Source organism: Triticum urartu, chromosome 7, assembly GCF_003073215.2.
Source record: "Triticum urartu cultivar G1812 chromosome 7, Tu2.1, whole genome shotgun sequence".
Lineage (NCBI taxonomy): Eukaryota > Viridiplantae > Streptophyta > Magnoliopsida > Poales > Poaceae > Triticum > Triticum urartu.
This window is the reverse complement of record NC_053028.1, coordinates 152,569,326-152,595,304: the sequence shown is the minus strand read 5'-3', so window position 1 is coordinate 152,595,304 and position 25,979 is coordinate 152,569,326.

Sequence of the window (25,979 nt, the reverse complement as noted above, 5' to 3'; positions counted from 1 at the left end):
GTAGTCCTTTCGATAAGTAAGAGTGTCAAACCCAACGAGGAGCAGAAGGAAATGATAAGCGGTTTCCAGCAAGGTATTCTCTGCAAGTACTGAAATAAGTGGTAACAGATAGTTTTGTGATAGGATAATTTGTAACGAGCAACAAGTAACAAAAGTAAATAAAGTGCAGCAAGGTGGCCTAATCCTTTTTGTAGCAAAGGAAAACCCTGGACAAACTCTTATATAGAGAAAAGCGCTCCCGAGGACACATGGGAATATCGTCAAGCTAGTTTTCATCATGCTCATATGATTCGCGTTCGGTACTTTGATAATCTGGTATGTGGGTGGACCGGTGCTTGGGTACTGCCCTTACTTGGACAAGCATCCCACTTATGATTAACCTCTATTGCAAGCATCCACAACTACAACAAAAGTATTAAGGTAAACCTAACCATAGCATGAAACATATGGATCCAAATCAGCCCCTTACGAAGCAACGCATAAACTAGGGTTTAAGCTTCTGTCACTCTAGCAACCCATCATCTACTTATTACTCCCCAATGCCTTCCTCTAGGCCCAAACAATGGTGAAGTGTCATGTAGTCGACGTTCACATAACACCACTAGAGGAGAGACAACATACATCTCATCAAAATATCGAACGAATACCAAATTCACATGACTACTAATAGCAAGACTTCTCCCATGTCCTCAAGAACAAAAGTAACTACTCACAAAGCATAAACATGTTCATAATCAGAGGGGTATTAATATGCATGTAGGATCTGAACATATGATCTTCCACCAATTAAACCAACTAGCATCAACTACAAGGAGTAATTTACACTACTAGCAACCTACTAGCACCAATCGCGGACTTGGAGACAAGAATTGGATACAAGAGATGAACTAGGGTTTTGAGAGGAGATGGTGCTGATGAAGATGTTGATGGAGATTGCCCTCTCCCGATGAGAAGAGCGTTGGTGATGATGATGGCGCTGATTTCCCCCTCCGGGAGGGAAGTTTCCCCAGCAGAACAGCTCCGCCAGAGCCCTAGATTGGTTCCGCCAAGGTTCCGCCTCGTGGCGGTGGAGTTTCGTCCGAGAAGATGGCTTCTTAATTTTTCCCCATCGAAAGACTTCATATAGCAGAAGGTGGTTACCAGAGGGCCACCATGGGGCCCACGAGGTAGGAGGGCGTGCCCAGGGGGGTAGGGCGCGCCCCCACCCTCGTGGGAAGGGTGTGGCCCCCCTGGTGAGGTTCTTGCTCTCAGTATTTTTTATATATTTGGAAAACGTCTTCCGTGGAGTTTCAGGACTTTTGAAGCTGTGCAGAATAGGTCTCTAATGTTTGCTCCTTTTCCAGCCCAGAATCCCAGCTGCCGGCATTCTCCCTCTTTATGTAAACCTTGTAAAATAAGAGAGAATAGGCATAAGTATTGTGACATAATGTGTAATAACAGCCCATAATGCAATAAATATCGATATAAAAGCATGATGCAAAATGGACGTATCATGATGGAATAAGCCATGTGTTTTGCGGGCAAACGCTTGCTGGTATATAACCTTAAATTTAACCAAAAAGTGTTAATGCATGTTACAAAAATTGTATAGCTGGAAACTATGTTCAAATACGACTCCAACGATATAATCTTTGGCGACATGCATTCGTATTTTATTAGCTAAATCCTACTTATAAACCAAGACGGCGGTATAGTAGGTAATTAAATCACAAACGTTTTTTTGTATTAACAGTATGCGTACGTGTCCTTTAGTCCTCCTCTCGCACGTCTTGTCACCCCGCTGCCGCAGACGGCTTACAGCGCAAACTTGCGCAACGCGCGGGGGCGTTCTTTTGGACAAACGATGGCACCAATGAATCGTCGGTGAGCCCGTTCCCGAGCAACTTCGCAGGTTCCCGCGCAAGCTTCACGCCCGACTTGGTGAAATCCCCTGAAATCCCAATGCTTACCAGCCTGCTATAAAAACCCTCACGTCAGGCGAGTCCCGCATTGCATTTTCCCCTCCCTCCCTGTAGCTTATCTCGTGTGCTTCTCCCACAATCGCCAATGGCACCGGTCCGTCGTTGTCACTCAGCCACTCCGCCGTCATCAGAGGACAGCTCCAGCTGGGAGGCTACACCACGGCGGCGGCATTGTCCCCAACGTACTGTAGTGCGGGTGGCATCCCTGTTGGGTGTGCACAGAACACCCACCACACGCTCCGCCGCTGCTATCCGTCGGCAGCTGTTGTCGGCCGCCATTGCTGCCACACTACCGTCGAAAGCCAGGGCCATCACCCACTCCCCCGTCGCGGCTCGAATGCGGGAGGTGGCCGTCATGGCCGCCACCCCACTGCCGGCCACCGTGGCCATCACCCGCTCCGCCACCACGGCCCGAAGGCGGGAGGTGGTGGTCGTGGCCGCCACCCCATCGTTGGCCGCCATGGCCGCCAGCCCACCGTTGACACTCGCTCCCCCACCACCGCCCGAAGGAGGAAGGCGGAGGTGGAGGCCCGCACATGCGCCAGCAACCTTGCGCACTACATCGAGTTCCTACGGGAGGAGGAGGAGCGCCTCGTCCAGCATGCAAATAGCCTTACCGCAGCCGTGGCCGCAGCACACGCCGAAGCAGAGGCGAGGAATCAAGAGATCTACTAGCAGTATGGCCGCTTTGAGAGAGATCATCTGGAGCGGCTGAACGTGCAGCAGTGGCAGGCACCGTATTGCATTTCTCCAGCTCGTCGGTAGGCTCCTCCTCCTCTGCCTCTTACTAAGTGCGCTCGGCAGAGGAGAAGCTGTCAGAAGTAGCACAAAGCCCCTCTTTGGTAGTATTAGTATTTAGGGGCTATTTTGTTCAGTTCATCTGACTATAGATGTGTGGTCGAACTGTACAACGTACTTAAAATTAGCTAGTATATATAGTTGAACAAGCTATTTCAGTATGTGGTTGGCAACAATTGGGGAAAAGTTTGGTCGGTTCAGCTGTCAAGTTGAACTGTTTGTATAAATTAAGAGCGACTGCTTAATCTATGAATGAAATCTATGCTTAATTACTGAATTTTAGTTGAAAAAATTAGATAGTGCTAGTGTTTTCTAGCTGCATATTTTGACAAATCGCGGTGTTACAAGGATTGACAAATGGCAACGTTACTAGATCAACAAATGTAAATCTTTCCAGTTTGAAAAATGGCAACATACCTAATATGACAGATGCAAATCTTACCAAATTGTTTGTACGTGGTTGCATACGGGTCATCCAAAAACAATCGTTTGCGTTGAAGGGATGCACAAATCCCGCGCTGCGGATTTTCCCTCGATTTAAGGGGGAAGACCATAGCTCTCACTTTGCATACGGGTGTTCTATCTAAAACATTTGCGATCAAGAGTTGCAGAAATCCTGCTCGACACATTTTCTCTTGGCTTCCTGGGGAAGCTATCGGCACGCCTTCCATTTAATCAAGAACTCAAGCACCTGTTCGCACGACACCTCCTAGGCATTAAAAAAGTGAGGCGTGGCATCACGTGAATGGTTAACAGAACACTCACAATTTAAACTATATAAAACGTTTGAGATGTTACAGTGGCAACTATTTGTTTCAAAATGCCTTTGTTGGCTATTATTCGAGTGTGCCTTCTCTTAAAATGGACACGGAAAATACCACAGCATGTCGGGTGCCATTCCATTATAGCATGCCAAGTTTCATGAATTTTAGACGAGTTTTGGATTTACTAGAATTTAAAAACAAAGTATCTCAATGTTTTGCCGGCAATCAACAGTGCCCTGGTGTTTGAAATTCATTCCCATTTCTTGCATGGGACCTAAGCATGCTTTGAAGGACACAGATTTGATTTTTCAACCAATTTATATGCACTAGAGCTTGTGCATGTAGTTCAAATTTGAATTATGCACATGAAATACCTAGAAACCCCAGTTAATGTATAAAAATGTCCAAACAAACCCCGAAAAATTCCAAAAGTAAACACAACACTCCTGTTGTTCTATGTTGACACTAGAAAAATTTTGAAAGCAATAAGAGGCAAGGAATATCGTTTCGTCCCCAAAGGTGACACATTCCCTACCGAAAACATCACGCTTGTTGTGAGAAGCTTATACCCAAACCTGCCCCAAACGGGACAATTTTTTTACCACAGCATGTTGATGCCGCTCCATGATAGCATGCCAAGTTTCATGAATTTTAGACGAGTTTTGGATTTACTAGAATTTTAAAACCAGGTATCTCAATGTTTGCGGCCGAGTGATGGTGGCAGGGTGTATGAAATTCATTCCCATTTCTTGCATGGGATCTAAGCATGCAACCAAGGACACACATTTGATTTTGCAACCAGTTTATATCCACTGGAGAATGTGCATGTAGTTCAAATTTGAATTATGCACATAAAATGCCTGGAAAACCCAGTTAATTTATAAAAATGTCCAAACGAACCCCGAAAAATTCCAAAATTGAAAACAACACTCCTGTTGTTCTATGTTGACAGTCAAAATTTTTTGAAAGCAATAAGAGGCAACGGATATGGTTTCATCTCCAAAAGTGGCACATTCCCTACCAAAACCATCACACTTGTTGTGAGAAGCTAAGGTTTGTGAGAAGATTATACCCAAACCTACCCCAAATGGGACACAATTTTTACCACAGCATGTTGATGCTTCTCCATGATAGCATGCCAAGTTTCATGAATTTCGGACGAGTTTTGGGTTTACTAGAATTTAGAAACCAGGTATCTCAATGTTTGCGGCCGAGTGACGGTGGCAGGGTATTTGAAATTCATTCCCATTTCTTGCATGGGACCTAAGCATGCAACCAAGGACACATATTTGAGTTTTGAACCAGTTTATATGTACTGGAGAATGTGCATGTAGTTCAAATTTGAATTATGCACATAAAATGCCTGGGAAACCCAATTAATGTATAAAAATGTCCAATTGAACCCCAAAAAATTCCAAAATTAAACACAACACTCCTGTTGTTCTATGTTGACACTCGAAATTTTCTGAAAGCAATAAGAGGCAACGGATATCGTTTCGTCCCCAAAGGTGGCACATTCCCTACCGAAACCATCACACTTGTTGTGAGAAGCTCTGGTTTGTGAGAATCTTACACCCAAACCTGCCCCAAATGGGACAAATTTTTTACCATGGCATGTTGATGCCGCTCCACGATAGCATGCCAAGTTTAATGAATTTCAGACAAGTTTTGGATTTACTAGAATTTTAAAAACCAGGTATCTCAATGTTTGCGGCTGAGTGACGGTGGCAGGGTGTTTGAAATTCATTCCCATTTCTTGCATGGGACCTAAGCATGCAACAAAGGACACAGATTTGATTTTTCAACTAATTTATATGCACTAGAGAATGTGCATGTAGTTCAAATTTGAATTATGCACATAAAATGCCTAGGAAACCCAGTTAATGTATAAAAATGTCCAAATGAACCCCGAAAAATTCCAAAATTAAACACAACACTCCTGTTGTTCTATGTTGACACTCGAATTTTTTTGAAAGCAATAAGAGGCAACAGATATCGTTTCATCCCCAAAGGTGGCACGTTCCCTACCGAAACCATCACGCTTGTTGTGAGAAGCTTATACCCAAACCTGCCCCAAATGGGACGAAATTTTTACCACGGCATGTTCATGCCGCTCCATAATAGCATGCCAAGTTTCATGCATTTCAAACAAGTGTTGGATTTCTAGAATTTAAAAACCAGGTACCTCAATGTTTGCGGCCGAGTGACGGTGGCAGGGTGTGTGACATTCATTCCCATTTCTTGCATGGGACCTAAGCATGCAACCAAGGACACATATTTTTTAACCCGTTTATATGCACTAGAGCATGTGCATGTAGTTCAAATTAGAATTATGCACATGAAATGCCTACAAAACCAAGTTAATGTATAAAAACGTCCAAACAAACCCTAAATAATTCCATTTTTTGACGACACACCTATAGTTGCATGTTCACTGTAGATAAAAGTTCTAGCAATTCAAACACCATCCTTTGTCGTTGTGACCCCATTACGTAATTCAATTGAAGACGATAAATCAAGTAGATCGCACACAGTTTATTATCACCAACCATGTGAGATGCAGCACAAAATATCTTGGAGCATCGTCGGTGTATAGTACGCCTATGGCTTACACAAGAAGGTGCATCGGCTACAGTCCACAGCCGGCATGTCAAGCACACTAGCTCACTCCGCAAATATCATTTCACTATTCATTCATCGCCGGTGAAAGATGGGGACATGGACCCACGTCGTGAGCGAACTTCGGCGGCCCACTCCGATGAGAGCGCGGCCGCAGCCGCCAGGCGTGTGCTAACAAGCTTCGTGAGGGCGACCGCAGTCTGCGTCCAGGCGGCCAAGGCAGCCCAAACGGCCGCTGTTGCTTCTCAGGCGGTGGCAGCAGCATCTGCCTCGGGGATAGTAACTGGGGAGAGTGGCACATCAGTTGTCCGCCTTAGCCTTGATGGAGGCAACAAACTACCATGTCGAGGCCGTCCACGCCCAGCTCATGGCAGTCACCGTAGAAATAGAATGAAACTTCTCCGACAACGGTCGGCAACCCACTGCCGAAGAGTTGGCAATCGCCGAGAGAGTTCGAGCAGCCGTCCGTTCGTGCACGGCATACCTTGCCACGACAGAGCCTGCCAGAGCCCAGATCGCGGCCGCCCAAGCCCAGCTCGTGGCGGCCTATTCCAAATATATGGCGGACATGGATGGCGAGATGCTTGCCAAGTATGGTGCAATTGATGCCATGGAGCCCCTTCCCCAGGAGACCGTCGGGCGCGAGCTGGACATGGAGGCGGCGGCGGAGATCGACGAGCACCAGCCATAGTAGTACTCTTTGTTTTGTTTAATTAAGAGCGCCGGTCTTTAATTTGTTAGAGTAATGTTTAGGTCAGCTAGCTTTGTTTAATTGCTGAACTTGCTCGATTAAGAAGTTAGTCTCCTTTGTGTACCAAATTATGCAATGATGTGGATGACCACTGTAATCAGGGAAATTCGAACCAAAATTTTTGACGTTCAAACTCAACACACATAGGTTAAGCTATCTGAATCGTTTGTGATGTTCACTTTTCATACACAGTTCTGAATAAGGGACTGTGTCTGATGACACTTTGCGCACCAGTTTTTTCGCTGAAGCGATTCCAAATTTTCGGCTTCCATGGAAATATCTACCTCCCCGCCCCCTCCCCCTTACCAAAAGCTACATTTCCCCTGTATCTGCCTTCCTTTCCAAGTAGAAACCTTCACACCTTGTTTGCAGCGCCGCCTCCTCACTGGCGACCCTCCTCCATGCTGCTCGGCCTCGCCTATCCAGGAAGGTAATCCACACTCGACCCCCATCCTCCTTCTCCTTCCACATCCCACATGCCCTGACCGCCGGTGCGACACCTTCCACCCAAATAACCGACCCCTCCACCAAATAAGAGCCGCCCTAAGCCATGGTGCATGCAGTATAGCTAGGATCCCAAGGACCATTTGGCAGCGGAGAAGCAAATCACAGCTGCATGCTCGGATGAGGTTGCGATGGCTACCATTCGTGTCGACCCCCAGATCTTGGAGGGGCACCTCGTCGTCGAGGCCACCGCCGACGCGACGCGGTTGGCTATTTGGTTCAATTCTGCAATGCGATGTTCAATTGTTGTGGGTGCATTATTTTGTTGTATACCGTGTGAGAAATAAATCTAATTTGGATGTACTAAATACATAAGAAACAAATACAATTGCTATATTTCCATGTTGTTAAGCATGCTTGGTTTGGTTAACTGTCTGATCTTCTATTAGGAGTATGTTATATTGTGCAATGTGGTGCTCAGTTAATGTTTGGTTCATTCATTGTGGTGTTTAGCTAACTGCTTGGTTCAATTCTACACTGCGATGTCCAATTGTCGTGGGTAGAATTTTGTATTGTTGTGCATGTGAGGAATAAATTGAATTTTCCTGCACTTAATACATGAGAAACATATACAAGTGCTATATTTCCTAGTTCTTAATGATGCTTGGTTTGGATAAATGGGTTTTCCATGTGGCTTGAATTAATCTGATGAATCTGCAATGTGATTATTTTTCATCAACATATTTTACTAATATCATGCGAACTCTTACTTAACATGATGACTAACTACCTTATAAGTGTTGCAGGGAAACAATGGGAAGCACTGAGGTTTATAATCGAGGTTAGCATGTGCATGGTCCGTTGTCTAATAGCACATTATTGGGCAATTGCAGGAACCATTCTAATATTTAGGTTTTTAACAATTTGGTCTTGCACAGGTAGGTCCTGATGTCAGAGGTTTTGACCCACTGTTCGACCCATTTTACATATGGGGAAATGAGTTGTCCATGAATATCAGTCAAGTCAAGAAACTTAGAAAGATTGTTAGGATAAAGAAATTAGTGAGAAAAAACAACAAGATCTTTGTTTGCACAATGAAGAAGACATCAGTTCACTACAAGATGGTACTAACTATTATACCTTGCCTTTTTTTATTCCTTTGCCCCATTTCCAATATAGAGAAGATATTTATGCACATCCTTGTTTTCAGGCCTTTCCAAAGCAGTTCACTGATGATTACCTCTCAAACCACCTCTATGGATAGGAGGCGAGGAAGGTATTCATACAACACCCATGGTTCAATATTGAAGTGTTCCTGAAGAGGACGAAGGATGGACGGTCAATCATCCACAGGCACTGGCCTAAAGTTACAAAGACCTTCAACATCAATGAAGGCTCAATATTCGCCTTCTGCTTCAGCAGTTTTCCAGATGAGATACATTTGTCTATGTACCATCTATGATGCTAATTTTGAAAGGTTATAGATGTTGCATGTGAAACTTGGTCCTAGTGTAGTTGTGTAATGGGGTAGCTGAGTGCTGAAGCTATATGATGTTGTACTCTGATGTATTTCAATTATGAAAATGAACTATATTGTGTCCATAATATGAAATGTCAATTAGATTAATAAATGGATTATGAATAATTGGACAATTAGCCTGCTAATTGGGTTTTGCTATTGCAAACGGTTGTTGAAAAAATACCGTGGGCGATGACCTCAGGCAACGCACAAAGTTTCTAGGAATAAATCGTGTTGGATCAATGAACAATCACACACAACTTTCTCTTGAAAACTGTTTGCGTTAGGCCACCTTGAGCAAATTTTTACCACATAAAAACTGTGTGCGATGGACAACCTTTGCCGCACAATTTCTTCTATGGACCATGTGTGATGCATTCAATAACGCAAACGATTTAACGAGAAAAATTGTGTGTGATGTACCTATGAACGGAAACATTTTCCTTGGAGCGACTATGTGGGATGTACATACGAACAAAAACGTTTAGCGGGGAATGACTGTGTGGGATGTACTTGCGACCAGAAACAATTTCGCCGTATAATTGTATTTTTTAGCTCTACTATACGTATTTCCGTATTTGAGCACTCGCCGGTCGCACATGACCTCATTTTGCCGAGCGTGTGTGCCAGGAGGGCATATCCCCGACAGTTTCTGGGTCATGTGGGAAGGATCCCCCTATCGCCCACACTCACTAGGCGACGGTCCAAATGCCGTCGTGGAAAGGGGTTAAAAACCGTTTGTATAGGACCAACGCATACGAGTGTGTTGCTGTTTCTTTTTCAGGCTTCTTGCAGTGGCGATTAGCCGGTGCTTAAAGCGCTCTTGTTTGAGGGGTTCCTCCGGCACGATGAAATCTTCATCGCCGAGGCTTACATCCTCTTCAGAGATCGGTAGGTAGTTACTGTCCTCTGAGTCCTCGTTCCTGATAGGATCATCAGGGTTAACTTGCCCATCCTCCCAATCATCCTATTCGGATGTTGGCTCGACAGGGAATTCGGGGTCTTCGGTGTTCTATGAAGTGTTATTGTCTTCGGTGCCAGAATTGCTGTCTTTTTCGCGACGCAATTTTGAGCGACGCTGCTGACATCGACGCTTTGGAGGTGCTTCGGCAAGTTTTTCCTCAACCGGATCCTTCTTGCCATCGTCGTCATCCTCTTTGGGTGTATCCACCATGTATACGCCGTATGTGGAGGTGGCCATCCAACTCCGATAAACGGAGGGTTTTGGCCTTGATCGTCTCCGGCATCGTCATCCATACCGTCGATGTCTTCGGAGGCGTAGTCCAGCATGTCGGTTAGATCTTCGACAGTGGCTATGAGGTGGGTGGTGGGTGGGACATAAAATTCCTCGCTCTCAGCCCCCAGTCCGGGCTGGGTGTAATTCAGAAGCGATTCCTCTGTTATGGCGAGGGATCGCATTAAGTCCAGAGCCTCTCTTAGGAGTGAGGTTTGGACACAGAGGCAAGAGTCTGCTAGGCCGACCGGGGTGAGGGTCTCTTCGCCGTGCCCTCTTGTCGTGGACCTCGAGAGTTCGGATTTAGAGTCCGAGGGAGAGTCCGGCGCTCTAGCGATAAGGGGAGTTCGGTTCGTCTTTGGGTTTTGCTGATGACGTCGTACCCTCCGTATCTCCAGTAGCAAGCTCCATTATTGTAGGGAGTTCGGCGGGCTCTAAATTCCCGTCTTCTGACCCGGTGGTCCGCTCTGGATCTAAGGCCGGAGCGGTGGTCGGGGCTGCGAATCCTTCGAAGATCAAGTCTCCTCGGATATCGGCGACATAGTTTAGGTTCCCGAAACTGATCTGATGACCAGGGGCGTAGCTGCCGATCTGCTCAAGGTGGCCAATCGAGTTGGCATGCAGTGTGAAGCTGCCGAATACGAAAATTTGGCCGGGGAGGAAAGTCTCCTCTGAAACAGCATCGTTGTAGATGATCAAACGAGCCATCGAACCTTCCATCGACAGCACAGAGGAACTCTCAATGAAAGCACCAATGTTGGTGTCAAAACTGGCCGATCTTGGGTAGGGGGTCCCAAACTATGCGTCTAAGGATCGAAGGTAACAGGAGGCGGGGGACACGATGTTTACCCAGGTTCGGGCCCTCTTGATGGAGGTAATACCGTACATCCTGCTTGATTGACTTTGATGAGTATAGGGGTTACAAGAGTTGATCTAACTCGAGTTTGTACTGGCTAAACCCTAGATGTCTAGCCTGTATGATTGTGATCGTCTCTACGGACTAAACCCTCCGGTTTATATAGACACCGGAGGGGCCTAGGGTTATACAAAGTTGGTTTAAAGAGAAAGGAATCTTCATATCCGAACGCCAAGCTTGCCATCCACGCAAAGGAGAGCCCCATCCGGACACGGGGGAAGCCTTCTATCTTGTATTTTCATGGCCCACCAGTCCGGCCCACGTCACACAGCCCGGACGCCCGAGGACCCCCTAATCTAGGACTCCCTCAGCCATGTCTGTACATGCTAGGCTCGTCAAGTCGACCTAAGTGTCTTGCATGTGTAAATCTTGCTTACACCCATTGTATGCGAACGTTAGAATCTATCACACCCGACCATCACGTGGTGCTTCGAAACAACGAACCTTCACAACGGTGCACACTTAGGGGGAACACAATTATTGAAATCTTAGTGAGGGATCATCTTATTTATGCTACCGTCATTCTAAGCAAATAAGATATAAACATGATAAACATCACATGCAAATCATAAAGTGACATGATATGGCCAATATCATCTTGTGCCTTTGATCTCCATCTTCGAGGCACGGCATGATCACCATCGTCACCAGCATGACACCATGATCTCCATCATCGTGTCTTCATGAAGTTGTCTCACCAACTATTACTTCTACTACAATGGCTAACGGTTAGCAATAAAGTAAAGTAATTACATGGCGTTTATATTGACTCGCAAGTCATACAATAAATTAAGACAACTCCTATGGCTCCTGCTGGTTGTCATACTCATCGACATGCAAGTCATGATTCCTATTACAAGAACACGATCAATATCATACACCACATATATAATTCATCACATCCTTTTGGCCATATCACATCACATAGCATACCCTGCAAAAACAAGTTAGACGTCCTCTAATTGTTGTTGCATGTTTTACGTGGCTGCTATGGGTTTCTGGCAAGAACATTTCTTACCTATGCAAAAGCCACGACGGTGATATGCCAATTGCTATTTACCCTTCATAAGGACCCTGTTCATCGAATCCGATCCAACTAAATTGGGAGAGACAGACACCCGCTAGCCACCTTATGCAACAAGTGCATGTCAGTCGGTGGAACCTATCTCACGTAAGCGTACGTTTAAGGTCTATCCGGGCCGCTTCATCCCACAATGCTGTCGAATCAAGATAGGACTAGTAACGGCAAGCAAATTGACCAAATCATCCCCCACAACTACTTGTGTTCTAATCGTGCATAGAATCTACGCATAGACCTAGCTCATGAGGCCACAGTTTGGGGAACGTAGTAATAATTCAAAATTTGCCTACGTGTCACCAATATCAATCAAGGAGATGCTAGCAATGAGAGAGAGGGAGTGCATCTTCATACCCTTGAAGATCGCTAAGCAGAAGCGTTACAAGAACGCGGTTGATGGAGTCGTACTTGCGGCGATTCAAATCGCGAAAGATGCGATCCAAGCGCCGAACGGACGGCGCCTCCATGTTCAACACACGTATAGCCCGGGGACGTATCCTCCTTATTGATCCATCAAGGGGAGAGGAGAAGTTGAGGGAGAACTGTGGCAGCACGACAACATGGTGGTGGAGCTCGTGGTTCTCTGGCAGAGCTACTCTAACCACTTATGGAGGAGGAGTTAGGGGGGAGGGCTGCGCCAGGGGAAGGGTGCGGCTGCCCTCCCACCCCCACTATTTATAGGGTAAAGGGGAGAGGGGGCTGGCCCCCTAGATGCATCTAGAGGGGGGGGCGGCCAAGGGGGTAGACTTGCCCCCCAAGCAGGTGGGAGGCGCCCCCACCCCTTAGGGTTTCCAACCCTAGGCGCCTTGGGCCCTTGGGGGGCTGCACGAGCCCATTAAGGAGCTGGTCCCCACCCATATTTAGCCCACTTGGTCTCCCGGGGTAGGTGGCCCCACCCGGTGGACCCCTGGACACCTTTCAGTGGTCCCGGTACAAAACTCATAACCCCAAAACCTTCCGGCGGCTAAAACTGGACTTCCCATATATAAATCTTCACCTCCAGACCATTCCAGAACTCCTCATGACATCCGGGATCTCATCTGGGACTCCAAATAACTTTCGGTAACCACATACAATTCCCATTACAACTCTAGCGTCACCGAACCTTAAGTGTGTAGACCCTACGGGTTCGGGAACCATGCAGACATGACCGAGACACCTCTTTGGCCAATAACCAATAGCGGGATCTGGATACCCATATTGGCTCCCACATCTTCCATGATGATATCATCAGATGAACCACGATGTCGGGGATTCAATCAATCCTGTAAACAATTCCCTTTGTCCATCGGTATGTTACTTGCCCGAGATTCAATCGTCGGTATCCATATACCTTGTTCAATCTTGTTACCGGCAAGTCTCTTTACTCGTTCTGTAACACATGATCCCGTGGCTAACTCCTTTAGTCACAATTATGATGATGTGTTACCAAGTGGGCCCAGAGATACCTCTCTGTCATACGGAGTGACAAATCCCAGTCTCGATTCATGCACCCAATAGACACTTTCGGAGATACCTGTAGTGCACCTTTAGAGTCACCCAGTTCCGTTGTGACGTTTGATACACCGAAAGCATTCCTACGGCATCCAGGAGTTGCACAATCTCATGGTCTAAGGAAATGATACTTGACATTAGAAAAGCTCTTGCAAACGAACTACGCGATCTTGTGCTATGTTTAGGATTGGGTCTTGTCCATCACATCATTCTCCTAATGATGTGATCCCGTTATCAACGACATCCAATGTCCATGGTCAGGAAACCATAACCATCTATTGATTAACGAGCTAGTCAATACAATTATAGCATGTTGTGGTCTATGTATTCACACATGTATTACGGTTTCCGGTTAATACAATTACAACATGAACAATAGACAATCATCATGAACAAGGAAATATAATAATAACCATTTTATTATTGCCTCGAGGGCATATTTCCAACAAGCAGCCCGCCAGATCTGGTTCGGCTGGCCACACCCCGACGCAACCCACCTACGCAGGCACGCACCACCACTCTCCCAGCAGTCCACCACGCAACACCGCCATCTATCGTCGTTGCCGCGCAAATGCAAGAGGAGGCAGTCCCACACCAGCACTCCCCATGCGAAGGGTGACACGGCCCGCTGCCATCGACGCCGGCTGGGCTTTGCCTGGCGGCGCGCTTCGGTGGCGGCGGGGGGAGAAGATCGAGGAGGGAGGGAGCTGGCGGCGGCGAATGAGGGTTTCGCCCCCCTGATACATCTCCAACGTATCTATAATTTTTGATGTATTCATGACATGTTTATAATATTTCTATATGATTTTTGGATGATTTGGTTAGAACTAACCCAGACTCACTACCGTGGTGTTGTTTTTGTGCAGAAATAAAAGTTCTCAGAATGCGTTGAAAATCAACGGATATTTTTTCTGGAAAATATAAAAAATATTGGAACGAAGAGTTACCGGAGGGGAGGCCCGTGGGCCCCATGAGGGTGGAGGGCGCGCCCACCCCCTGGGGTGCGCACCCTACCTCGTGGATGACTTGGAGACCCCCTTGACGTGAGACCAACGCCAAAAATTCCTATAAATACAAAAACCCCAAAAAGAAACCTAGATTGGGAGTTCCGCCGCCGCAAGCCTCTGTAGCCACCAAAAACCAATCGGGACCCTGTTCCGGCACCCTACCGGAGGGGGGATCCATCACCGGTGGCCATCTTCATCATCCCGACGCTCTCTATGACGAGGAGGGAGTAGTTCACGCTCGGGGCTGAGGGTATGTACCAGTAGCTATGTGTTTGATCTCTCTCTCTCTCTCGTGTTCTTGATGTGGCACGATCTTGATGTAACGCGAGCATTGCTACTATAGTTGGATCTTATGATGTTTCTCCCCCTCTACCTTCTTGTAATGGATTGTGTTTTCCCTTTGAAGTTATCTTATCGGATTGAGTCTTTAAGGATTTGAGAACACTTGATGTATGTCTTGCGTGGGATACCCGTGATGACAATGGGGTATTCTATTGATTCACTTGATATATGTTCTGGTGATCAACTTGCGGGTTCCGTGACCTTGGGAATCTATGCATAGGGGTTGGCAAACGTTTTCGTCTTGACTCTCCGGTAGAAACTTTGGGGCACTCTTTGAAGTTCTTTGTATTGGTTGAATAGATGAATCTGAGATTGTGTGATGCATATCGTATAATCATACCCGCGGATACTTGAGGTGAAATTGGAGTATCTAAGTGACATTAGGGTTTTGGTTGATTTGTGTCTTAAGGGGTTATTTTACTACTAACTCTAGGGCTGTTTGTGACACTTATAGGAATAGCCCAATGGATTGATCGGAAAGAATAACTTTGAGGTGGTTTAGTACCCTACAATAATCTCTTCGTTTGTTCTCCGCTATTAGTGACTTTGGAGTGACTCTTTGTTGCATGTTGAGGGATAGTTATATGATCTAATTGTGTTATCCTTGTTGAGAGAACTTGCACTAGTGAAAGTATGAACCCTAGGCCTTTTTTCGAAGCATTGCAATACCGTTTTCGCTCACTTTTACCACTTGCTACCTTGCTGTTTTTATATTTTCAGATTATAAAAACCTATATCTACCATCCATATTGCACTTTTATCACCATCTATTCGCCAAACTAATGCACCTATACAATTTACCATTGTATTGGGTGTGTTGGGGACACAAGAGACTCTTCGTTATTTGGTTGCAGGGTTGTTTGAGAGAGACCATCTTCAGCCTACGCCTCCCACGTATTGATAAACCTTAGGTCATCCACTTGAGGGAAATTTTCAACTGTCCTACAAACCTCTGCACTTGGAGGCCCAACAACGTCTACAAGAAGAAGGTTGTGTAGTAGACATCACCCCCCCCCCCCCCCCCCCCCCCCCGCTCGCGGGAGCTGGCCGAGCGAGGGTTTTTTCTTGAATCACCAAATTTCACCTTCATCCACGGTGATGTAAATGAAGAAAAGAAATATCTATGCTGCCAGAGCTGACCGCCCCTCCTCAAATCATGTTATATTCATTGACTTCTCACATTTCTAGTCTACCAAATTTGGAATTAACAATTTTAATATTAGTTTTATGCCTAGAACAAGTGGAGTGGATTCTTTAATCATAAGATGCATGTTTCATGTCTTTCAGGTATTGTTACACTAGCTTATGCTTGGGATATATGAAGTGCGCTTCCAAAATTGACTATTCATAATCGAAGGTACGATTGTTGATTCATGTTATGCTTACACATGCAAATGCGTGTGAAGATATTTTCTCCGATAAATAATGATACTTATCACCTGCAAAAAGAAATAAGCAATGATACTTCCAAGAGTTTCTTTTTCTTTCATAGCAAAACATGGTGATGGTTGGCAAGATTGATAATAGTGCAGAACAGGTTAAGAGGGACTTGATTAGTTGGAGACAAACAGTACAAGACAAACTTTTTCTTGCACATTGCTGTCGTGGTTATCTCACGGGCGGGTTCGCGAGGTGACAGATGCCACGGGGTGGCTTGAGGAGAGGGCAAGACTGCCGTGGAGATCTGGGGACGGGATTGGGCAAATAGCACGCGATGGTTTACCCAGGTTCGGGGCTCTCCGGAGAGATAATAGCATAAAGGAAATATGCCCTAGAGGCAATAATAAAGTTGTTATTTATATTTACTTATATCATGATAAATTTTTATTATTCATGCTAGAATTTTATTAACCGGAAACTTGATACATGTGTGAATACATAGACAAAACATAGTGTCCCTAGTATGCCTCTACTTGACTAGCTCGTTAACCAAAGATGGTTAAGTTTCCTGACCATAGACATGTGTTGTCATTTGATGAACGTGATCACATCATTAGGAGAATGATGTGATGGAAAAGACCCATCCGTTAGCTTAGCATAATGATTGTTAAGTTTTATTGCTATTGCTTTCTTCATGACTTATACATATTCATCTGACTATGAGATTATGCAACTCCTGAATACCGGAGGAACACCTTGTGTGCTATTAAACGTCACAATGTAACTGGGTGATTATAAAGATGCTTTACACGTGTCTCCGAAGGTGTTTGTTGGATTGGCATAGATCGGGATTAGGATTTGTCACTCCGAGTATCGAAGAGGTATATCTGGGCCCTCTCGGTAATGCACGTCACTATAAGCCTTGCAAGAAATGTGACTAATGAGCTAGTTGCGGGATGATGCATTACAAAACGAGTAAATAGACTTGCCGGTAACGAGATTGAACTAGGTATGATGATACCGACGATCGAATCTCGGGAAAGTAACATACCGATGACAAAGGGAATTACGTATGTTGTCATTGCGGTTTGATCAATAAAGATCTCCATAGAATGTGTAGGAACCAATATGAGCATCCAGGTTCCGCTAATGGTTATTGACCAGAGATGTGTCTCGGTCATGTCTACATAGTTCTCGAACCTGTAGGGTCCGCACGCTTAACGTTCGATGACGATTTGTATTATGAGTTATGTGTTTTGGTGACCGAAGATTGATCGGAGTCCCAGATGAGATCACGGACATGACGAGGAGTCTCAAAATAGTCGAGAGTTAAAGATATATTGGATGAAGGTATTCGGACACCGGAATGGTTTCGGGATGTTTCGGATATTTATCGGAATACTGAGGGGTTAGCGGACCCCCCGGGAAGTAATGGGCCTTCGTAGGCCATAGGGGAGAGAGAGGGGGGAGCCCGCAAGGGTGGCGCCCCCCAAGGGAGTCCAAATTGGACAAGGGGGAAGGGGGCGCGACCCCCTTTCCTCTTTCCCTCTCCCTCTCACTCTCCTTCCCTTTTCCCCTCCGATAGAAAGGATAGGGGGAAGCGACTAGGATTAGGAGTCCTAGTCGGTTTCCCCCCCTATGGCACGCCCCTTGTGGCCGTCCTCCTCCCCTCCTCCTTTATATATGGGGGCAGTGGGGCATCCCATAGCACAATAGTTATTCTCTTAGCCGTGTGTGGTGCCCCCTCCACAGTTTACTCCTTTGGTCATAGCTTCGTAGTGCTTAGGCGAAGCCCTACGCGGGTCATATCACCATCACCGTCACCACGCCGTCGTGCTGACGAAACTCTCCCTCGAACCTCTACTGGATCAAGAGTTCGAGGAACGTCATCGAGCAGAACGTGTGTTGAACTCGGAGGTACCGTACGTTCGTACTAGATCGGTTGGATCGTGAAGACGTTCGACTACATCAACCGCGTTAACCTAATGCTTCCGCTTTCGGCCTATGAGGGTACGTGGACACACTCTCCCCCTCTCGTTGCTATGCATCTCCTAGATAGATCTTGCGTGATCGTAGGAATTTTTTTAAAATTGCATGCTACGTTCCCCAACAGTACTCCTGCATATCTGGATATATATGTGGTGTACATGTCTGGCAGTACAGAGTTGCTTCTGAAGCTATATCTGAGGTCAATGACGTGGGCATCTGGCCTCCTATCTGTGTGTGAGCACAAGTGCCAAGAGCACTAGTAGTAGTAGCATGGATGTATGCATGCGTGAGTGGCCTTGTGGCCGTGGGAGTGTGTGAGTCTATCCTCCTGGATGGATGGATGTGAGCTCATATATATAGGTGTAGGCTAGCTTTGGATGTAAGCTAGGTGAGCATGGGTGTGTGCTTGGGATATAAGCTACAACGTGTATATTACATCCCAAGCTATGCTTGCTTGAGAGCTAGGCTAGGTATTATCCCTGGGTCATTTTATAAATCAATGTCCAGGGGACAAAGTACACTGTAGATAATGCCGCGTGTGACGAGCGAATAGTGTATGCTTTATCAGCAACAGTGGTTGTGGTATGGCCGTCTTATCAGTGTTGTGTTGATGTAGTGGTTGACTTCGCGTAGCAAGCCAGCTGGAGCAGCCGGACGGGGAGTCGGCCAAGCAGTCGGGATGGTGAGCCGGCCGAGGTGGCTGGGCAGCCGGACCGGGGCGTTGGTCGCCCCGATGTTTTTGAAGAGTCGTCTACCGTCTTGGGCCTACCCAGGGGTCATCCCCCCAACAGTTGCCTTGGTAAATTTTGTTTGGGTGTACAGTTGAGCCCACTTCAGAAATGAACTCATGTAGCAACATTTTTTTCATGTTCAGTGTCGCTTTATTGGCTCCAAATTTGTTATCGGGATGAATACTTTATTCAAGATGATTTGTTATAATTTTTTATGTTGTCATAAACGACATGTGTTAAATGGTCTGAGAATACCTATGTACTTAACATTATCCTTTTCGAAAGAAAATGGCATTTCGTTAACTAAAAGATTGCGCTTTTTATACACCATTGTGTTATGTGCTTCATGTTTTTAATTTTTAAAATAAAATAAAATGAGGACGCTTTTACGCTTTGCATTAGTCTTACTTGATTTTGTTGCACCTATTTATGCATTTATGTAACAAGTTTCCCACAACAACATGCGAGGTATCATCTAGTTTTTCAAAATCCATACTACGCCATGCAACACACAAAAACCACGTACTACTACATTTTACATAGATAAACATAGACTACCTATTCGTTGTCACATATGTAGACGACATCTGTGTTGCCGGGCGAACTTGCCACCTGGTGGATGGTCGCCTCCCACGGCTCTGTCTCCTTCTCAGACTCCATGGCCACGATAATTGCGTCCACCTTCACTCATGCCTTGCGGAGATAGCGGCGGTTTGCCTCTACCTTCGCCTCCAAGCGGAAGGAGTTCAGGATGGCCTGCTGCTCCGTCGCCTCCTTCGCTTAGGCGACCTCGTACTCGCCTTGTGCGTTACCCATGCCAAATCCGACTTGGGCAACCAGAAGAATTGACTCTGCCTCGCCTTCCTCCTCCTCCATCGCCGTGTCCGGCGCCTCCTCCTCCTCCTCATGCCTGAAGAGTTTGGAGGTAGGCCAGCCGTAATTCGAGTGGCACGCCGGGCCTGGAGCTGCAACCGAGGCTCCAGAGTGAGCATCGTGCACATGGTGATCTGCTATTGGGTCAGAACTCCAGACAGCGAGATCGGAGCAGATGGGGAGGGGGTGGTGGCAATGCAGAGGATACGGAAATAGAATGAGACTAGGGTTGTGGGGTTGCCGTCCGGCTTAAATAGCTGGATTTGGCCCCTCGGATAGCACACCAGAGCAGCGTCCTCATCGGACCACTAGTTTCGACGGGTGTCCGCATGGGTACTGATACGTCTCCAATGTATCTACTCTCCAAAAACTTTTACTCTTGTTATGGACTCTAATTTGCATGATTTGAATGAAGCTAACCCTAACTAGCATTGTTTTCAGCAGAACTACCTTGGTGTTATTTTTGTGAAGAAATAAAAATTCTCGAAATTGGATGAAACCTTACAGAGATTTTTTATGGAATAGATTAAAAAAATACTGGAGCAAAGAACTTCCCAAGGGGGGTCACCAGCAAGCCACAAGCCCGAGAGGCATGCCTCATGAGCTTGTGGACCTCATGAGCCTCTGTCCCACCTAATTCTAAGCCTATATATTTCATCTTCTCGAGAAAAAAAACAAAGAGAAAGTTTTATCATGTTTTACGATATAGAGCCACTGCCACCTCTTGTTCTTCGCTGGGAGCCCTAATCTGGAGCGCATTAAAGGCTCCGGAGAGAGGAATTCGCTCGTCGTCATCATCAACCTTTCTCCATCAACAATTTCATGATGCTCACCATAGGGAGTGAGTAATTCATTTGTAGGCTTGTTGGACGGTGATGGAGATGGATGGGATTTCCTATATAATCGAGTCAATTTGTTAGGGCTTGATCACTAGTATCCACTATGTTCTGAGATTGATGTTGCTATGACTTTGCTATGCTTATTGATTGTCAGTAGGGCCCAAGTGCCAAGATTTTATATCTGAACACTTATGCTTTCCATGATTATATACTTGAGATGTTGATCTTACATGCAAGTTATATGCACCTATTATCATTCCGAACAGCAGACTCCAAAGTGAAAATGATTGGGATACTCTCCGGGAACGACTGTAATTTGAGGAGTTTATGTATTCACTATTTGCTAATGCTTTGTTCCAGTTTTCTATTGAAAGGAGCGCCTTAATTACCCTTAGTTTTCATTAGGACCCTACTACCACGGGAGGGTAGGACAAAAGATGTCATGCAAGTTCTTACTGCAAGTACGTATGACTATATACAGAGTACATGCCTACATATGATTGATGAATTGGAGCTATTGTGTATCGCTCTAGGTTGTGACTATTACATATAGAATTTCATCCAAATCTTCATCTCTGCTCTATTGCCTACACTTCTATAATATTGTCTATGCTCTAGTTACTATTTCTACCGTTGTTCCAATTACTACATGTTGCTATACTGTTACCGTTACTACTGTTAGTACTACTTCATTTCTATCATATTACCGTGCTACTAATAAATTGCTGCAAGGAAGTGACTTCTCAGGTGTGGTTGAATTGACAACTCAACTGCCCAGTCTTATCAGTATGGGTGATATACTACACTCGAAGACTGTTGTGGTCCCCTATACTTGTGGGTCATCAGGTCTTGCATGTTAGTCCGACGTGGCGGACGCGCTCGGGCCTCCTCATATCCACCATAGATCTGGGATGAATTTGAGGGGTGCCAGTCAGCCCGGACATATAGGGCTAGTTTAAGGAGCCTAGCTTGGTCATGTTTTTGTGACCGGTCACTGACCAGGCCACCCGCCCGAACATATAGGGGAATTGAGGAGATTGACTGTAGATGTTCTAAACACAGCGGTCTGGTGAGTGCCACCGCTCTGATGCACTGCCTGAGACTCTGAATTCGACTATTTAAGGTGGGCGGTGGAACCCCAATCCTATCAGTCCTATTTTCACCATATTCTTCCCTCTACGCCGCCACCCTGAAATCCGCTCGAGCTCCCACGTATGTCGTTACTCATGGTCCGACAGTGGATCACCACGTACGCCATGCTCAATCCGGAGCGGCGGTTGGAGCTCCTGAATGAGGTCCTAGACGGCGCGCCGACCGAATTGTTGTCGGCCTGCCTCCAGACTCTCCTGAACAAGAGGAGGAGGAGCAGGAGGAGGAGGAGGAGAAGGAGTAGGAGCATGCGCCAGACGCAAACATGGTGGCCATGAAGCTGGAGGAAGAGGAATAGGAGGAAGGTGATGCAGATCCGGCGCCTCCGGCTATCGGATTGGGCATGGGTGACACCCTCACGGAGTTTGAGGTGGCCCAAGTGGAGAAGGTGGCGGAGCAGCATGCCATCCTAATTCCATCCACTCAGAGGCGGAGGTGGAAGCCAACTGTCGTGCCTTGCGGAGGTCAACGAGCTCTTGACGACATGGAGTCTGATGAGGTTGCAACAATAACATGCAACTTCTACACATAAGTTACAACCAATTCTTAAAATGTGAAACTAATCAATTTTCTTAGATAAAAAATTGACAATCAAGGTCATAAAATAATAGACCCTTAATTAGGCAAACATGAAATGATTAGTGACACCTTCAATAAAATGTGGCATCCAGCTTTGATTGGTCATGTCTTTAAGGACATTTCTACTTAGGGAATCTCTGATGACCCACAAGTATAGGGGATCTATCATAGTCCTTTCGATAATTAAGAGTGTCGAACCCAACGAGGAGCAGACGGAAATGACAAGTGGTTTTCAGCAAGGTATTCTCTGCAAGCACTGAAATTATCGGTAACAGATAGTTTTGTGATAAGATAAATCGTAATGGGTCACAAGTAAATAAAGTAACTAAGGTGAAGCAAGGTGGCTCAATCCTTTTTGTAACAAAGGACAAGCCTGGACAAACTCTTATATAAAGCAAAGCTCTCCGGAGGACACATGGGAATTGTTGTCAAGCTAGTTTTCATCATGCTCATATGATTCATGTTCATTACTTTGATAATTTGATATGTGGGTGGACCAGTGCTTGGGTGCTACCCTTCCTTGGACGAGCCTCCCACTTACAATTAACCCCTCTCGCAATCATCCGCAACTACGAAAGAAGTATTAAGGTAAACCTAACCATAGCATGAAACATATGGATCCAAATCTGCCCCTTACGAAGCAACGCATAAACTAGGGTTTAAGCTTCTGTCACTCTAGCAACCCATCATCTAATTATTACTTCCCAATGCCTTCCCCTAGGCCCAAATAGTTGTGAAGTGTCATGTAGTCGACGTTCATATAACACCACTAGAGGAGCACTACTAGGGATAACCTTATACACAGAACATTAGCAGTAGCGCGGGCTAAAAACAAATGCTGGTGCTAATTAGCAGTAGCGCGCCCGCGTACAAAAGCGCTACTACTAAAATTCCCATGGCTTAGCCGATAGGTTGCACATAGTAGTAGCGATCTTCCCCGAACCGCGCTACCGCTATTTTGTTTGTAGTAGCGCGTTTACGCTGAGAGGCGCTACTGCTAAAGTAAATAAAATTAAATGGAAAGCAAATAGAAAAGTAAATGAAAATGAAATAAATACAAAAAGGTGAAAGGAAAAAACAAAATGTAAAGAAAAATGAATGAAAAGGGGGAAAGAGAATGGTATAGCAGTAGCGCTTATCCAGGAACGCGTTGTAGCTATGTTAGCAGCAGCGCACTTCCTGGAACGCGCTACTGCTACTTCTGACTAAAGCACTCGATTCATTTTTACCAACGGTCACTTCCCCCAAATCGCAACTCCTCCACTGTCGCCGCCGTCGCCCGTCGGCCGCCGCGTGCTCTCCCACCGCTCTCCCGCCTCAACGCCGCCCCCGACCCCGACCTCGCTGCCGTTGCGCGCCCGAGCCCCGACCCCGACCTCGACGCCGCCTGCCCCTCCCTCGCGGCAGTCACCGTATGGCTCTGCCTCTCCTCTCTCCTACCCTCCTCTCTCTCTGCTAGGGCAATTTATATATGTGTTGATGCTCATATGAACCCTATATTTGTTTAGTGTAGTAGTCATTTTTTAGAATTTAGGAAAAATGATTAGCAATTTTTTTAGGAAATTAGCTAGGGCAAATTTTTATGAAAATGCCTAAACAGTAATTTCATTTGCATATTGTTGTTATATGATATATGTCATTGATGTTCATTTGCATATTCCATTATTGAAGTGGTTCGATTGTGCCCAAGTGGCTTTGTTGTTTCCAGGAAATGAAGCTGAGTGGCCTATGTTTTGCCGGAATGTTGATTCATTTCCGTTCTGGAAAATTTCAGGTTCTCGATTTGTCCACTTTTTAGCAAAAGTTATGCCGAAATTTTCTATGAATTTCTACATGACTTGTGCTACAAACTAGGACATATCGAGTGCCCAGGATTTGCCGCACCGGGAAGGAGTCAACGTTCCTGCAAAGCATAGGCCTTTTTTATGTCATTATTCATTTTATTAGGTATAGAATTAGTTGACTAGATTTAATCGTAAGAACTAGTTGAATTAATAGAACTAGTTGAACATGTCACATTTGTTGTTATTTTTTAGTTAAAGCAATTTTTCGCGCATCGACATCGACGATGCCTATCCCGCATCCTCGTCGTCGAGTCGGCGGAGGACACCTGCGTCACCAGATGGGCCATGTCTGGGACTGGGCTCCGCCGGGGTGGTACTGGAGGCGCTACCTGCCGGGGGGCGCAGGTTGGTGAGGATCCAGCCTGTCGTTGACCCGAACCTTCTTTGGTGGCGGTCGCGTGGGCCAGTGACGGTCCAGAGGCTCGAGGACCCCGCGGAGGTGGTGCGTCACCGTGTCAGTGAGGAGGACGCGCACGTCCGTCACTACTTGTTTGAGTTGGAGCACAGGTTCTCCAATACTTGGCAGGTTCTCTAGGGATCTCACTGGAGCTATGATCCTGTGATGGTTCCATCTCTTTGGGTGTCCACCGCCTGCGTCGATACCCGTCGTGCGCTAGGGTTTTAGTTGTATTAGTGATTTTATATGTATGATACTATTCGGGATGTATTAGTGATAATATTCGACGATGTACAGACGCATGAGATGATCTACTTTTGCTTATTGAATGCATGCTAATTTGAATACTTATTTACTTTACGATTTGGTTTTGCTTATTGAATGCTCATGTCAATATGAGTCCTATAAGATATTTTGAGTATCCTGGAGTTTTCTTCGATCAATTTTCAATTAATGTTTCAACTATGAACATAGGAAATGTCTGACAACGAAAAGGACTTTGGTATTTGCAAATACTGTGAAGACGAGCGTGGCCTATGCGACGGAATCTTCCTAGATGATGATAGGCGCTTCAGCATCAAGCTGGACGTGAACTTCGAAGTGGATACAGTAAGTCACAATGACAAGTCTTTTTTCGTAATTAAGCATGACATCTGCTTCATTTGCTTCAACTTATAATTTATTTATTTTACTATTCTACTAGCGTATCCCCTGCCATGCAAGAGTTTTTGTCTTGGATAAGATAGGTTTCAGTCGTACTATGTAGGTAAAGAAAGTTTACTTGAAGACCGAGCATGGTTATATTTTCCACGCAAAATTATACAACGGAGACGACTACACCTATTTTGGATGCAAAACTTGGCGAGCATTATGCAAGACTTAGGCATTTGAGCCTGATATGGTTATCACCTTTGATATTCGTCCGGAAGATGATATTGAAGGTAATACCGACATCTGGGTCGATGTGCAGACGCCTCCACTTATACCATTATGTGAGTTTCTCAACCATATTTATGTCTTTGATATTGTTTATTCAAAAATAGTTGACAACTAATTTCTATTGTCAGCTTGTTTCGGTTCAAGCAAACATGTCCAGCGCTTGGTAGACAGGACCTACTACTGTCCCGGGGCTGAACTAAACTGCGAGGAGCTAAGTCGTTATGTTTCATGGCTTGAGGATCTTGATACTGTCAAGACAAATTTTCTTCCTGCACTTAGAAATGTTAGTACTGAAAACATGCGACCAATATTGTTCGTAATGAACTACAGTC